General features: G+C 41.2%; 2 protein-coding genes across 6 annotated transcripts in view; one reads left to right on the forward strand and one right to left on the reverse strand.

Annotated features, from left to right (window-relative positions):
- Positions 1-11,094, reverse strand: part of LOC126480816 (neuroparsin-A) — a 153,461-nt gene extending 142,367 nt beyond the window's left edge. For 2 of the 4 annotated variants that reach the window (XM_050104146.1, XM_050104149.1), the window contains exon 1: positions 10,970-11,094. The gene's annotated coding sequence lies outside the window, so the exon portion shown is untranslated. The remainder of the gene's footprint in view (positions 1-10,969) is intronic. The other 2 variants (XM_050104147.1, XM_050104148.1) reach the window with 2 other exon arrangements.
- Positions 1-15,078, forward strand: part of LOC126480813 (uncharacterized) — a 222,204-nt gene that overhangs the window by 63,404 nt on the left and 143,722 nt on the right. The window lies entirely within an intron of this gene.

The raw sequence follows: 15,078 nt of genomic DNA on the forward strand, positions 1-15,078 counted from the left end.
TGTAAGGTCTCGCAGAGATCGAATGAAGGGTAGACACACGGGTCGTAACACATCTGAAATGTAACGTGCACTGATCAAAGTGCCGTCAATGCGAACAACAGGTGACCGAGACGTGTAACCAATGGCACCCCATACCATCACGCCGGGTGATACGCCAGTATGGCGATGACGAATACACGCTTCCAATTTGCGTTCACCGAGATGTCGCCAAACACGGATGCGACCATCATGATGCTGTAAACAGAACCTGGATTCATCCGAAAAAATGACGTTTTGCCATTCGTGCACCCAGGTTCGTCGTTGAGTACACCATCGCAGGCGCTCCTGTCTGTGATGCAGCGTCAAGGGTAACCGCAGCCATGGCCCCCGAGCTGATAGTCCATGCTGCTGCAAACGTCGTCGAACTGTTCGTGCAGATGGTTGTTGTCTTGAAAAGGTCCCCATCTGTTGACTCAGGGATCGAGACGTGGCTGCACGATCCGTTACAGCCTTGCGGATAAGATGCCCGTCATCTCGACTGCTAGTGATACGAGGCCGTTGGGATCCAGCACGGTGTTCCGTATTACCCTCCTGAACCCACCGATTCCATATTCTGCTAACAGTCATTGGATCTCGACCAATGCGAGCAGCAATGTCGCGATACGATAAACCGCAAACGCGATAGGCTACAATCCGACCTTTATCAAAGTCGGAAACGTGATGGTACGCATTTCTCCTCCTTACACCAGGCATCACAACTACGTTTCACCAGGCAACGCCGATCAACTGCTGTTTGTGTGTGGGAATGCGGTTGGAAACTTTCCTCACGTCAGCACGTTGTTGGTGTCGCCACCGGCGCCAGCCTTGTGTGAATGCTCTGAAAAGCTAATCATTTGCGTATCACAGCATCTTCTTCCTGTCGGTTAAATTTCGCGTCTGTGGCACGTCATCTTCGTGGCTCGGCTCTGAGCACTATGGCACTTAACATCTGTGGTCATCAGTCCCCTAGAACTTAGAACTACTTCAACCTAATTAACCTAAGTTGGTTGGTTGGTTTTGGGGAAGGAGACCAAACAGCGAGGTCATAGGTCTCATCGGATTTGGGAAGGACGGGGAAGGAAGTCGGCCGTGCCCTTTGAAAGGAATCATCCCGGCATTTGCCTAGAGCGATTTAGGGAAATCACGGAAAACCTAAATCAGGATGGCCGGACGCGGGATTGAACCGTCGACCTCCCGAATGCGAGTCCAGTGTCAATTAACCTAAGGACATCACACACATCCATGCCCGAGACAGGATTCGAACCTGCGACCGTAGCAGTCGCGCGGTTCCGGACTGCGCGCCTAGAACCGCTAGACCACCGCGGCCGGCCATCTTCGTGGTGTAGCAATTTTAATGGCCAGTAGTGTAATTCCGATCTCGTCTACTTTATGTTAACTTCCGTACAAATCGTCTAGAATGTTGGATCAGCGGTGAAATATTGCACTGAATGTGATCTTTCCTGCGCGAAGGGTTCGACACAGTTCTTTGCTGCATGGCCTGGGGGCACACAAGCCACTGCGTCGTCTCACATTGTTTTAAACCTAAAACCCACACTCAGCAGTGAGCAAACGCACTTCGTTTCTGGCGTTTCTGTGCTCGGAATAATTCCGCTTAAATGTGTCTTATAGTGTTGGCTACATACACTACCCAACCAAAAGAATCCGGGAACCACTCTATAATTCATAATTGACCGCTAGATGTCAGGAGAGACGGACCCGCCAGTATAAAAGGAGGCGTGGAGGATTATGTTGTCAGTAGATGATGATGATGATGTTTAGTTTGTGGGGCGCTCAAACTGCGCGGTCATCAGCGCTCGTACAAAGTCCCAATTTTTTCACAGTCCAATTTTTTGCACAGTCCTATCTATCCACTGTCATGAATAATGATGATGATGATGAAATGATGAGGACAACACAAACACCGAGACCCCGGGCAGAGAAAATCCCCAACCCGGCCGGGAATCGAACCTGGGACCCCGTGATCCAGACGCAGCAGTTGTCAGTAGAGTAACGGTAACATCCGAATGGGTCGGTCGGAAACGCTCAGTGTCTTCGAATGTGGACTAGCCATTGCATGTCATGGGAGTAACAAACTCATCAAGGACATTTCAACCTTTCTAAAGCCGTTCAAGTCGACTATAGGGTATGGAAATGTGAAGTGGAAAAGTGAAGAAACAATAACAGCCAAACCAAGACCAGGCAGTCCCCATGTGCTGAGGGTCACCTACAGTCGAGCATTTCTGGGTGGTTGTAAGAAATGGTATGAAACCAGTGTATGGAATTACTCGACAATTCCAAAGCCCAGCTAGCAGAACGACTGCGCGTAGCGAGTTAAGAAGCTTGGGTATAACGATCGAACAGCTCCTTAAAAGCCACACATTTCTGTAGTCATTGCTAAGCAACCCATGGGGTGGCCAGAAGAGCAACGCCACCAGAATGTGAATGACTGGGAAGTAGTGATTTGCAACGACGAATCACGCTGTACTCTGCGGTAATCTGACAGAGTTTGGGGTTTGGCGAATGCCTAGGGAATGTTACCTGCCATCATGTATAGCGCCAATAGTTAGTACAGAGGAGATGATGTTAAGGTAAGGGGGGGTTTTTCGGTGCTATGGTGCGGTCCCCTTATTGCACTTAAGAAAACGCTGAATGCCGAAAGATATGAACACAGTTCACTGCGTTTTGTACAGCACCCCATCATAAAGCACGATCTGTTTGACAGTGGTTTTTGAACAACAACAATTCTGAAACGCGCTGGCCTGCCCAGAGTCCAGATCTGAACCCATTGGAACAGCTTTGTGATGAGTTGGAAATTCTATTTAGCATCAGACCCCAGCGTCCAGCGTCACTTCCTTCTCTGGTTTCGGCTCTTGAGGAAGAACTGCCTGCCATTCCTCCACAGAGGTCCAAACCTCAACCCCAGCAGATCTCAAACCGTCATCTTGACATCCCTTATTAATGTTCGGATACTTTTGATCGTACAGTGTACGTATTAGACGCTACTGCAGTGATCGCAGCACGGCACCCTGAATTAGGGAGCGGTGAAGGAGAGAAAAACGAGGTGTGATAATTTGGGGTGTTAATAGGTACAACAAGCCATGTGTGCTCCAACGCAATGGAGGCCATCTGAACAGCAGCTGCTACAACATTGTAGAATTTTTCGGATGCGAGGCAACAACTCCACTTGCCATATTTCAGTAGGACACTGCGCGGCCACAGGTGGTGATTTATGTGTATTCCTTCTTCGGAGAACGACGGGTAGGCTACCGCTGCTTTCGTGTCCTACGCTTTCGGCTGACAATAGTTCATCGAACTTATCTAACAGGGACGAGCCAGACCCTGGGGCTCATTAACTTCGGTAAGCTTCGCCATACAGGTCATGCCCACAAGACCCCTTTCGAACTAGATGTTTTCTCTAGAACACCTGAAAATAAGGAAATGTAATTGATCGGTATCATGTACCAAGTCTAACGCTTTTTGAGAAGCTGAAGTATTAGATTTTTGAGACAGTTCATCGTCGCCTAAGTCTACTAAAACAATTTATTAATAAAATGCGCTACAACGGTTTTTGTCGTTTAGCCATGTGCTGCAATCTGAAATGGCTATGCGATCGAAACTGCTACAGTGGATTAAGCGAACAAATAGCTTTACAGTCATAGGCGACAATGATGTCCTTTAAAATTTTTTATAAATTTGTTGATTTTAATGCATTGTAGACATGTTAAAGAAGGAAAAGCGGTGAAAAATGAGGCCATGACCAAATTTATAATTTTACTATCGAGAATAAAGATATTTTCAAAGTATTTCTTCTCCTCTCATCTGCATTATTTGTTTTTCATAATTTTTTAAGACAAACAAGGTTTCATGTTCAGTCAACAGAGCTCTATGACCGAAATGATATACCAGCTCAGGTACATTTGAATAATGTACGCCAGCATCTTCTGATGTGGTAACGATAAGACTGAGTTACAGTCTACACGAAAAGTTGATTGAGTATATTCTCCCGACATTCTTGTGGTGGTGTATTATATTGATCACAGAGCATTAGTGCCTGAATATGAATCCGAAGTCACTTGGAAATTGATAGCAGTTAAACAAATAGCCGATAACATACCACGAAAAGGAGACAAAATAGTATGAGAATAGCCAATATTTTTCGTAATAAAATATTTAATAGGTGACATGTCCATGTTGAAGCAATAATGCCATAAAGTTTGTCTTCATATCAGCCAACTTTCACGCTCATGGGTTTGGATCTTACTTCTTTAACCGATTTTTTCACCCTTCGGCAAGAGAAAGAAAGCTGTCGCTCACGTTTCGTATAGTTCTAAATTTTTTTGTGAATAACGAGAAAAGTGATCAGCCTACGAACTTTACGACATGTGTTTGATCACCTGTTCTTCTTCTTATAAAGTGTGTAACTGTAAACCATGTTGACTTTGCACCACATATTGTTAATGAAGTATGTGTGTGAAACAATGCTCATTCACGGGAGCTGACTGAACTGAACGCAGGCCTGTACTATTCGATAGCGCACCAGTCACAAAGAGCTTTACTCCTCAAGAGAGTAACGGTTCGAAATCACTAATTCTTCGATTTGCCGGAAACTATTAAGCTGCAGACATGAGACGTACAAATGAATTTTCCCTATTTTCGGGAGTTTTAAAGGTTACATGCCGTCCGAAACGGATCCTTTGTCATCACTTTTGGGCTAGATTTTTTTTCTCTGTCGCACACGGCTTCCATCCCTTAGGGAAATGACGACTGCAACGACAGGAAGGCATCCGGCCGAAAAGTTGTATGAAATAAATTTTCCAATCCCTGAGTACAACCGAACTAGACAGGATTAACGGTAAGTAAAAGGAGAAAAAGGGCAGAAGAGAAACGGGAATGTATGCATATGTGAATCTGCTGCCAACAGAAAATGACACATTCAGATTATCTTTCCTGATTGTAGAAGGAGTTGCTGATGTGCGACACATCTAGTGCCCGACGGAGGAAAGGACACCGAAAAACAGGCAATTATTTTTTTCTGAAATATGTTGCTTATGGCGTGGAGAATAGCGAGTGAGGCAGGTCGTAGAGGTAGGAGCACTGTTTTAGTTACCATTTGGACTTAAATGACATGCTTGACATTCTTAATTTGTTGTTAACAAGCAATAACATCATATGAGGAATGCACAAAACTACTATACGATGATAATAACAAATGTTACGCCATTCACTGGCTCATGCAAATAAATGTGACTGTAAATTTCATTCAGTGTCTGGAAATGAAACAGTCATTCACTGGATTTTGTTCCTCTTTAGGTTTCCGTTTCTCCTAATCAAAGTATGTGTTATAACTGCTGAATTACTCATGTAGTGTAGTAATTTGTTTTTGTCCCCAATTGCCTCAACAGCAACAGTGCCGCCTCATACGGGGTGAGCCCCAGCTCCACCCACAAAATTTCTGAGATTCGTCAGGAATATTTGCTGAGTTATTTTGGTATCCGTCGTTTCCGGTAGATTGTTGTGGAGTAATAATGTAAACACAATTTACTTAGTCACACCAACTAATTTCGTTTCTATAAAAATATCTTCACAACAGTCAAAAACTTATCGTAAAAAACACGGAATAATGAAACAGCTATCAGGCAGATGACCAAGTTCTGTGATGTGATTGTCGCCGCTACGAGAATAGCCCAGTGTAATGTCCCTGTGTCACTCTTCCAATGCATTTAGCCAACCCACACGCGAGGTGCATATCGACCAAAACTTCATCGGCAAACCTATCACACTGCTGTGCATCACTGTGAACGTAGAACAACACCGCTGGAAGAACAAACTCGAGACAGAAACGAGCAGCATTGAATACACACTTGAGAGCGAAGAGTAAACAGGTCTTCACTGCTGTCAAGAGCAAGTGCACACAGCACGTATTGTCTACATTTGTACCGTTGTGCAGGTATTTTCAGTGCAGGACCGATGCGAAGGCAAACTGGTAAGAATAAAAACGGATGTAATTATTCTGTAACAAGGCACCGGAGATGACGGGCATTTTATAGCGAAAATTCTAAGAAATATCCCTGAAGAATCAAAAATTTTTTGGTGGAGTTCGTGGTCGCTCTGTATACAATTTGCAATAATACAGGGTGTTTCAGAAGTGATGGTCAATATTCAGGGATGTGACAGGAATGACCATTCGAAACAAAAAAGTCAAGTAAACATGGGGTTTAAAACGCATATCTTAAGAGCTATGATCAATTCTCGATCTTCGACAGTGTGAAACAAATCTCTTCTACTGCAAGCCCTTTGCTTTCCATGTTTTGGAAAGTGGTAGTATGGACCAAAAAGGGAAAAAAAATCCAGTAAACATGGTTCTCTAAAATGCATACCTTAAGAACTATGAGCACTTGTTCATCTTCGCTACTTTGAAACATTTTCGCTACATTGTAACACAACTCCTCTAATGAATAAGTGCTCATAAAGTTTAAGGTATGCATTTTAGAGCACATGTTTACTGGACATTTTTTTCTTGTTTTAGTCTATACTACCGCTTTCCAAAATAAGGAAAGCAAAGAGCTTGCAATAGAAGAGATTTGTTTCGCAGTATCGAAGATCAAGAATTAGTCGTAGCTCTTAAGGCATGTGTTCTAAACCCCATGTTTACTTGACTTTTTTATTTTGAATGATCATACCTGTCACCTCCCTGAATATTGACCATCACTTATGAAACACCCTATATTATGCTCACAGTGTCACAGAGTATACGGGGAGAGTCGCTCAACACCACTTTTGTTTCGTGAATGGTCCCGTCGTCGTACCAAGCTTAATGATTGTTTGCTTATTTTTACGAAAGATGTTCACTTACACGTATGTACACACATTTGAAATATTTTTCATGAGAGCCTTCTGATAGGCTAGAAGTTCTCATATTCTTCCATTTCTGAAAATCATAGCTGACTCTTACTACAGGGTGCTTCAAAGTCTTTGCATCAGACGTCTAGGTGTGACAAATCAACCCATGGCGAACAGCTTCTGTTAGAGATGGAGTATTCGCTGACACCCCCCGGCGATAATATATAATATATAATAATATATAATATGTAATTGGTTATGTCCAGGAGAGGCAGCAGGCCGTAGGCAGCCTGCTGCATTTGTATGCAATGTGTGTTGCCTATAATGCAGTCATCTGCTCCCTTTGAAATTAGATAGGCCCAACTTCTAAACTATCTTTCTCCATTAAGATTTTCTTCTTGAAACCTATTATTTCACTGGGCTGGTTAGTACGCAGATGAAACACATCTGGTTAGTATGCTCTGCTAGTTCAATGAAATGTCGTCGTCCCAGGGTCGGAAAGTTCAATAAAAGGACGCCTAGGATCGCCTGCAAGTGCCAGCTTACATTTTGTTTCTAACAAAAGTTGTTCTTCTTGACGTGATCTATCACCTCTAGACGTTTGATGCAAAGACTTTGAAACTTATTATATACTGTATGCCATATAAAGTAGAGCCAAGAGAAAACTAGTTTTATCTTTGCAGCGCAAGCCCATCTTCTTGCTGCATATAACCACGAATCATGGCATGATATTCCATTTAGCGGAGTTTACACTGCAATAACCGATTCCAGCCATCTCGCCGTTCAGTTTGTGCACATTTCAACACTAGCATTAACAAGCGTTATGTCTCTATAGTCGGATTTTTTAGAGATTTTGAATGGTGTTAAAGAGTATAGCGTTCCATCAAAAAAAAAGGCATATCTACACTAATATCTCGGTTGATACAAAAATTAAGAGATTTAACATATACAACAAAAGTATCTGTCCCTCTGGCTACCCATAATTCGCCGAAAACCTCATTTCGATATCATGAACCGTTCCACGAACTAAAAGATATGTCACTTCTGACTTAATGCTTTACGGTTCGTCATGAATTTCCAGCGTCTCCTCCTGTTTTCTCATAACACTCGCGCATTACATAACTGGTTAAACGGACAGTGGTTAACTGTGGGCATTGCAGAACACGGAAGCTATTTTTGTGTAAGGCAATATAACCAGTAAGGTACAAGAGGTACAAGACAAGGTCCTGAAAGATGTACGCATGAAATAAAAGTAAATAATTATGAAGAGCTCAAGGAATTTGTTTATGTCGGAGGATTAGATTCGACAGGAACGTGCGTAGAGCCTTTTCGTATGCTCGTTGTTGGAGACATGTGGAAAGGGAAAGTGCAAAACTGGTTGAGGGGGTGCGGCTGATAGACCAAGTGGGTGGTTGAAGCTTTTATTTTCTTTTTCATTTTTATTTTCATTCTCTTCTAAACGGGACAAGATGTGCTGTTAGAGAACTGCAGTTCTTTGTATCCAGATCATAGCTCTTTTGGCTCGAAAGAAGGCCGTTGAAACAAAACAAAAAAATTCGTGTTAGGGGATTTTCTGTTGGGTAATGTACCACCCAATTCAGGAAAAACTCGCACAAACTTTTGTCCCTAGGAGGTGGGAGGAGGGGCGCGGGTTGTTGTAAGTGGACGGCACAGGTTTTTGCTGTTTTTATTTTCATATCTTGGTCAAAACAGTGAGACTAAATAATTAAGCAGAAATAAAGATTACAGGTGTAATCTAGTGCATATGTGTATATGTGTATATGTGAGATGTAAATTGTCGGTTGATGACTTGGTCATGTAATAAAGTGTACTCAGTTATATGTAGATTTAAAATTAATTTAATATACATTGAAAATTATCTAAGAGAACCATCTAATACAATGGGAGGTAGCCGCCCGAGAAGGGTATGAGTATACTGCTTATTTCCAAAATATTCATTCATAGTAGCTCGAAATCATTATACCACAGAAAACACTTCATTATCACGTGCAAGTCATGGTCTGTTATTGATCTACAGCGTGTAGAATCCGTAATACTGCTCTGAATGCGACGAGAAACTCTGATATTGTTTTACATTGTGTATTGTTATAAGCACATATACAAAAATGCACATTTTTGCCTGTATAAGACTTCACCATGTTATAATTTATCTAAGTGTGCTACTGTCAATATAGACATCAATTGAAAGTACTCTAATCAGCCTTGACGACCATACATACTCATACAAACATCATTGCAATAAAGGTACCTCTCTTCAGTGAGTAATGGGGACTAGAACAGTGTTTGGTTGAAAATGATCGCTTGATGATCAGGAAAATGAAACAGTATAACAGCTGCGAATTGCCATCCATATTAATTCCAGATCGCTTTATCTTTCTGACCAAGCTAAGAGCAGGTAGCTTGATTATGAAATCTTGGTCTTTTCGCTAAGTCGTAGTATGAGAAACTCGCCAGTCATTTGCTTACGTTATGCCGAATTTTTCTACGAGACAAATTTTGAAATCACTATGAATGCTTGTGAGGCAGTTACCAAGGTATAGTAAAAAATCTGTACTATTGCTGATTATAACGGGATCACAAGCCTTAGTCTGTGTGTAGCCTTTATGTTGTAGGTTAAGAAAAAAAAAGTTATCAGCGATTTACTGAAAATTTATTGACTATAATGAAACCAAGTTTGGCCCAGAGATTAAAGACTACACACCTGCAGAAAAAAAACCGTCTTTTCTAATGCAACTCTTTAAATTTTTTTTCTACTTTATTTATCAACCGCATTGTTACGCAAATCTTTAGTAATAAATTTTGTTGATACATGATAAAATTTATTTAGAAAATGCTGTGCACGAACGGTTAAAAATACACCAAAAAACCGAAAAACGACACAAATTACGAACTTTAGTTGTATGTCAACACAAATCTGTAATAGAATCCAAATGATAGTCATGATTTAACAAGAATGTAATTTCTAACGTAAAGAATACCTAGCTAAAAAAATTGCAGCATTATGAACTTATTTTACGTTTTTCACACTTCTGCTTAGTTCACTGGTGGCTTATCTTAATTTATTCTGATTTATTTTGTCAGTCAAGGTCACTTAAGCCCGCCTAAACGCAATGTAAACATATATTCTATTCTTTATTTTTAACACGATGACAAGATAACGCTACTTAAACTACAGCCTTCCTTGCACACGTGAATCTATGAATGTAAACACCGAATATTAACTTCATTTCTGCAGCACATTTATGAGAGTGTGGTAACTCGTATTCAAACGATTGTAAATCCGTGGCACAAATATCGGCAGTGTAATAAGAAGTAAAATGCATAACTGGTGCACCTCGTGAAAATTCGTTAAATATCGGAGTACTACAACAACACTCGAGTCTCACCAAAACGGGACCGCCCTTGAAATCTTTCACATGTGACAACTGTAATGCACTGTTCTAATCAATTGTCTCTGTGAATGTGTCTAGCTCTATTATATCTGTGATGCTGATGAGTAGTGATATTAGGTCGTTAGGCCATTCAATGAAGGAATAAATAAATAATAAACACATAGGCGTAAGGTGATGACTTTGGAAATACAGTTTCGTTTAAGGACCGACCTCTATGAGAAATAATGGCAAACAGTAAGTAAATAAATATTCATGATAGTAATATGCTGAGTTATTAATGCATCGAAGTGGAAACAAATGAGATTCCTGAATAGTATGTAAATGTTAGGACTCATCACCTGTTTTTGTCTGAAACACAAGTCTGCCTTTTAATTTAAACTTCTCAGTGTCACGGGCAGTCCACAGAATGGCACTCAACGGTGGCTGGCAAACCTGGTGCGGCCGTACAAAGAACGTAGCTGTAATCCCTTCATCGAAGCACCGGACATGAGCTGCATACAGAGATGTGACGAGTTTCGTGTAATGTCAAACAGACTTCCGGTTTTACAATACGGACGATCACATTCGATGTACTATCCGCAGCTTCGGAAACGAGACAAATCCTCTAGTTGCTACCTCGATTCGCTAATCTACGCGTTTGGTAACACAGATGAGCTGCTTTGCGAGTGGGTGAGGTGGAAGTGTCACAGAAGACTTACAGAGATTGGTGGCACGAAGTCGCTTATGGCCTGTCCTGCTGACAACTGGAAGCTAGGTCGCCCTGCGTTTCACTATTTATAATAGCGGGTCAGGGTCCGTAGTTCAGCTGGGCGCACGGCCCAACGCCATCTGCCGGTCCTGTTGCTACGTGGTCTCCCTTAAATGGGCATTTCCAAGGACAGCAGGTGGGGACACCGATTCAGTCGCCAGAGCGTTCATTTACAGAAGCAAATGATGGGTGATGCCATCCATGTGTTTGAGGAAGTCTCACCCTACATATTTTATAAACGTCTAGTGCTTCATTGTTGTTGAATCCACAGGGTTCAGTATTCGATCCAAGAATATTCCTTATATATGTGAATGGCCTTCGACTTAACATTTATCAGGCAGATCTGGTACTTTTTGCAGGCGACTCTAGCGTTACAACACATCATCCCATTTGTGACAAAGCAACAGACTAATTCGTCATACATGTTTTCAAATATTAAGTGGTTCTCCGAAAATTGGCTCTCCCCTAATTTTGAACAAACACGCTGTATTTGGTTTTGTGCAACAAGTAGAGTAATACCAATAATAGATGTAACACGTTCAGCTACTATATCTCTTTGTATAATTGCTAGTCTTGTAAACTGATGAATAAACCTCCTAACATATTTAGTGCATTTCCACCACTAATGTCGTGGCCGAGCGGTTGTAGGCGCTACAGTCTGGAACCGCGCGACCGTTACGGTCCCAGGTTCGAATCCCGCCTCGGGCATGGATGTGTGTGATGTACTTAGGTTAGTTAGGTTTAAGTAGTTCTAAGTTCTAGGGGACTGATGACCTCAGATGTTAAATCCCATAGTGCTCAGAGCCATTTGAACGATGCATTTTAACAGTACTTCATATATTCGGTAATGAAACACGCCGTTAACAATCCATAATAACTTCAGAAGAATAGCGATATCGGTGCCTGCAACACTAGGAGAAACATTGACATTTATTGTCATTATTAAAGCTGTGAGTGGGTCGGCAAAGAATTCAGTAATCATCAAAAAATATGTTTTCATCATTTGCTCAGTAACATAAAATTTCCGGCAGGTAACAAACCAAATTTTAAGTGCAACCTAATATTACTTCTTCTAGATAACTCCTTCCATACCACAGACGAATTTTAATTTAAACTGGTAGCCTGATAAGAAAACCCTAGTTTAATTGTTTTTGCAAAAGTAGGACTGAAAAATAATGTTTTCGTAAATGTTTAAACTAATTATATATACATATCCTGTAAACTGATTCGTGCCACATCGTTTCGATGAAAAAATCGTTCAAATGTTCTTCGGAACGTGTGTCTAAGTAATTATAGTGATACTTAATCACCTGGGATCAGTCTCAACATCAGGCTGCAACAGAGAGGTAATCTAAAATGATTTCACGTGGCAGTAATAAAGAAGATGATACATTTATTCGCACTGGGAAGTAGCAGTCACAAAATCATTAGAATGCTACAGGCTTCATCATCCAGTTTATTCTACATCTGCATCTATACTCAACAAGCTACTGCACGGGAAATGGTAGTGTACCTTGTGCGTATATCATAGATTTACTGCAGTCAGAGTAACTTTTTACCAGTCAGGTTATCTTTATCATTTGCTACTTTTCTCTCAAATGGATGCTGCTCCACATGTTATCATTATTTTGAATTAAAAGTAAGGTTTCTAGTTAGTATTTCAGCCGTGTTTCCACCTTCTTACGAGCTCTCACGCTTGTGATTATATGCATTAATTAGCTGCGAAGAGTGCTTCTGGATACGATTATTTAAATTTAACAAGGTCAGGTTTATACAAATACCATGATATTTCGAAGTAAACCTGCAATACTGAATTAACACTGTTTATTTTTACTTCTTGTTAATAGCTGATTTCCTCATGGCATGATTTATATTTACACAAAGCATTAGATATAGCAAAAAATACTACGTTTTTAATACTTTTTATGTCAGAAAATTTCGTGAGAAATATATACATTATGAAACTGTTGTTAAAATATATCTAACTTGTTACATGCTCGTTCTTTTTTAAATCATCTAGTTTTGAATATTACCGAGCAATAAGTTTGAGTGTAAATAAGATAGATAACACACATAGGTATAACCAAACTAAAATTTATCTGTATCATATACTACTGACGTTAATGACGATTTCCATAGCTCTTCCGATCTTTCTTTAGTTTTCTTATGCTATCCTGTCTCCAAAAATGATCAATTATCTAAATTCCCCTCACCAGCTCCGATGCCACGTCTAGGTCGTTCACGGCTTTCCCCTCTTATACCCTTCCTGTCACAATGATCCTGATCAGTACTTAACCTACTTCATCGTAAACGGATGTCAAATATGAAACCTGCATATTCAGTGCAGTCTCGAGTCCCTTTATTCTTTCATGCATGTGACCAACAAGAAGATGACTTTACGGAAGAAAAGTGAAGGCCTATCTCGACTGACTGGATGCAGCACTAACGCATCATCTCTCCCTTCACAACGATCACCACTGGAAGTAGTTTGGCATTTCACACTTACAAGCAGTATATGATGTTTTAGATAAACAACTGCATGGTTAGAACCATGTGACGAGATGTATGTCACATTAAATCTTTGCCAGTTCTTTCATGGGTAAAAAGAGAAATGAAATAGGAATGAGGGTGCTGGTAATTTGTCTAACCTTCTTCGAAAGGGCTATGGGGCCTAATGATTGCAACACACTCATAAGACGCACCGTTCACTGTGTTCCATGTCCTAAATCTATGGAACATCGTCTAAAGTTTAAAGCAATCTCTGTGCTTTCTTCTCAGGCGAAATGTTCTTCTGCCCCCAGTGTACCAACCACCTACTAGCAAGCCGGAAGACACAGCTACTTTGCAGCTTAGTAACTTTGATGGCTGGCAGATACAAGTCATACACTATGCGATCAAAAGTAACCAGACACCTGGCTGAAAATGACTTACAAGTTCGTGGTGCGCTCCATCGGTAATGTTGGAATTCAATATGGTGTTGGCCCACCCTTAGCCTTGATGACAACTTCCACCCTCGCAGGAATACGTTCAATCAGGCGCTGGAAGGTTTCTTGGGGAACGGCAGCTCATTACTCAAGGAGTGCTACACTTAGGAGACATCGATGTCGGTCGGTGAGGCCTATTACGAAGTCGGCGTTTCAAAACATCCCGAAGGTATTCTATAGGATTCAGGTCAGGACTCTGCGCAGGCCAGTCCGCTGCAGGGATTTTACTGTCGCATAACCACTCCGCCACAGGCCGTGCATTATGAACAGGTGCTTGATCGTGTTGAAAGATGCAATCGCCACCCCCAAATTGCTCTTCAACAGTAGGAAGCAAGAATGAGCTTAAAACATCAATGTAGGCGTGTGCTGTGAACACATGAAAAACACGACCACACCATAACACCACCGCCTCCGAATTTTACCGTTGGCACTACACACGCTGGCAGATGACTTTCACACGGCATTTGCCAAACCCAAACCCTGTCATCGGATCGCCACATTTTGTACCGTGATTTGTCACTCCACACAACGTTTTTCCACTGTTCAATCGTCCAATGTCCACGCTCCTTACACCAAGCGTTTGGCATTTACCGGCGTGATGTGTGGTTTATGAGCAGCTGCTCGACCATGAAATCCAAGTTTTCTCACCTCCCACCTAACTGTTATAGCACTTGCAGTTTTAGGAAGCCATTGAGAAACACAAAATCGTCCTGGAATTCATTAGTTACCCCAAGCGCGAAATCTATACTGAATAGTGAATGCCTTTTGGCACAGAACATCATTCATTAGCTACTCAGTTATTTTTACATTCCATGGATCATGTTCTCGATATCAGTTCGTTTATAAACTTAAATATATCATTGAGTATGCGATTACATACTGACAACTTTAATGACTTTTCTTTATATTTAAATTGCATGCGAGTTAATTCACCTTAACTAATAAAACATGAACATATTACCCGTTTAAAAATTTCTGCAGAGTTGATGACTTTGTCAGGGAAAATTATTTTAGTTTAATAATAATTTTAATAGTCTCTCAGCAACCATAGTCAATAGGGGAAATAGCCAGCTGT

This window comes from Schistocerca serialis, chromosome 5 (genome assembly GCF_023864345.2).
Source record: "Schistocerca serialis cubense isolate TAMUIC-IGC-003099 chromosome 5, iqSchSeri2.2, whole genome shotgun sequence".
In the NCBI taxonomy this organism is placed as follows: domain Eukaryota; kingdom Metazoa; phylum Arthropoda; class Insecta; order Orthoptera; family Acrididae; genus Schistocerca; species Schistocerca serialis.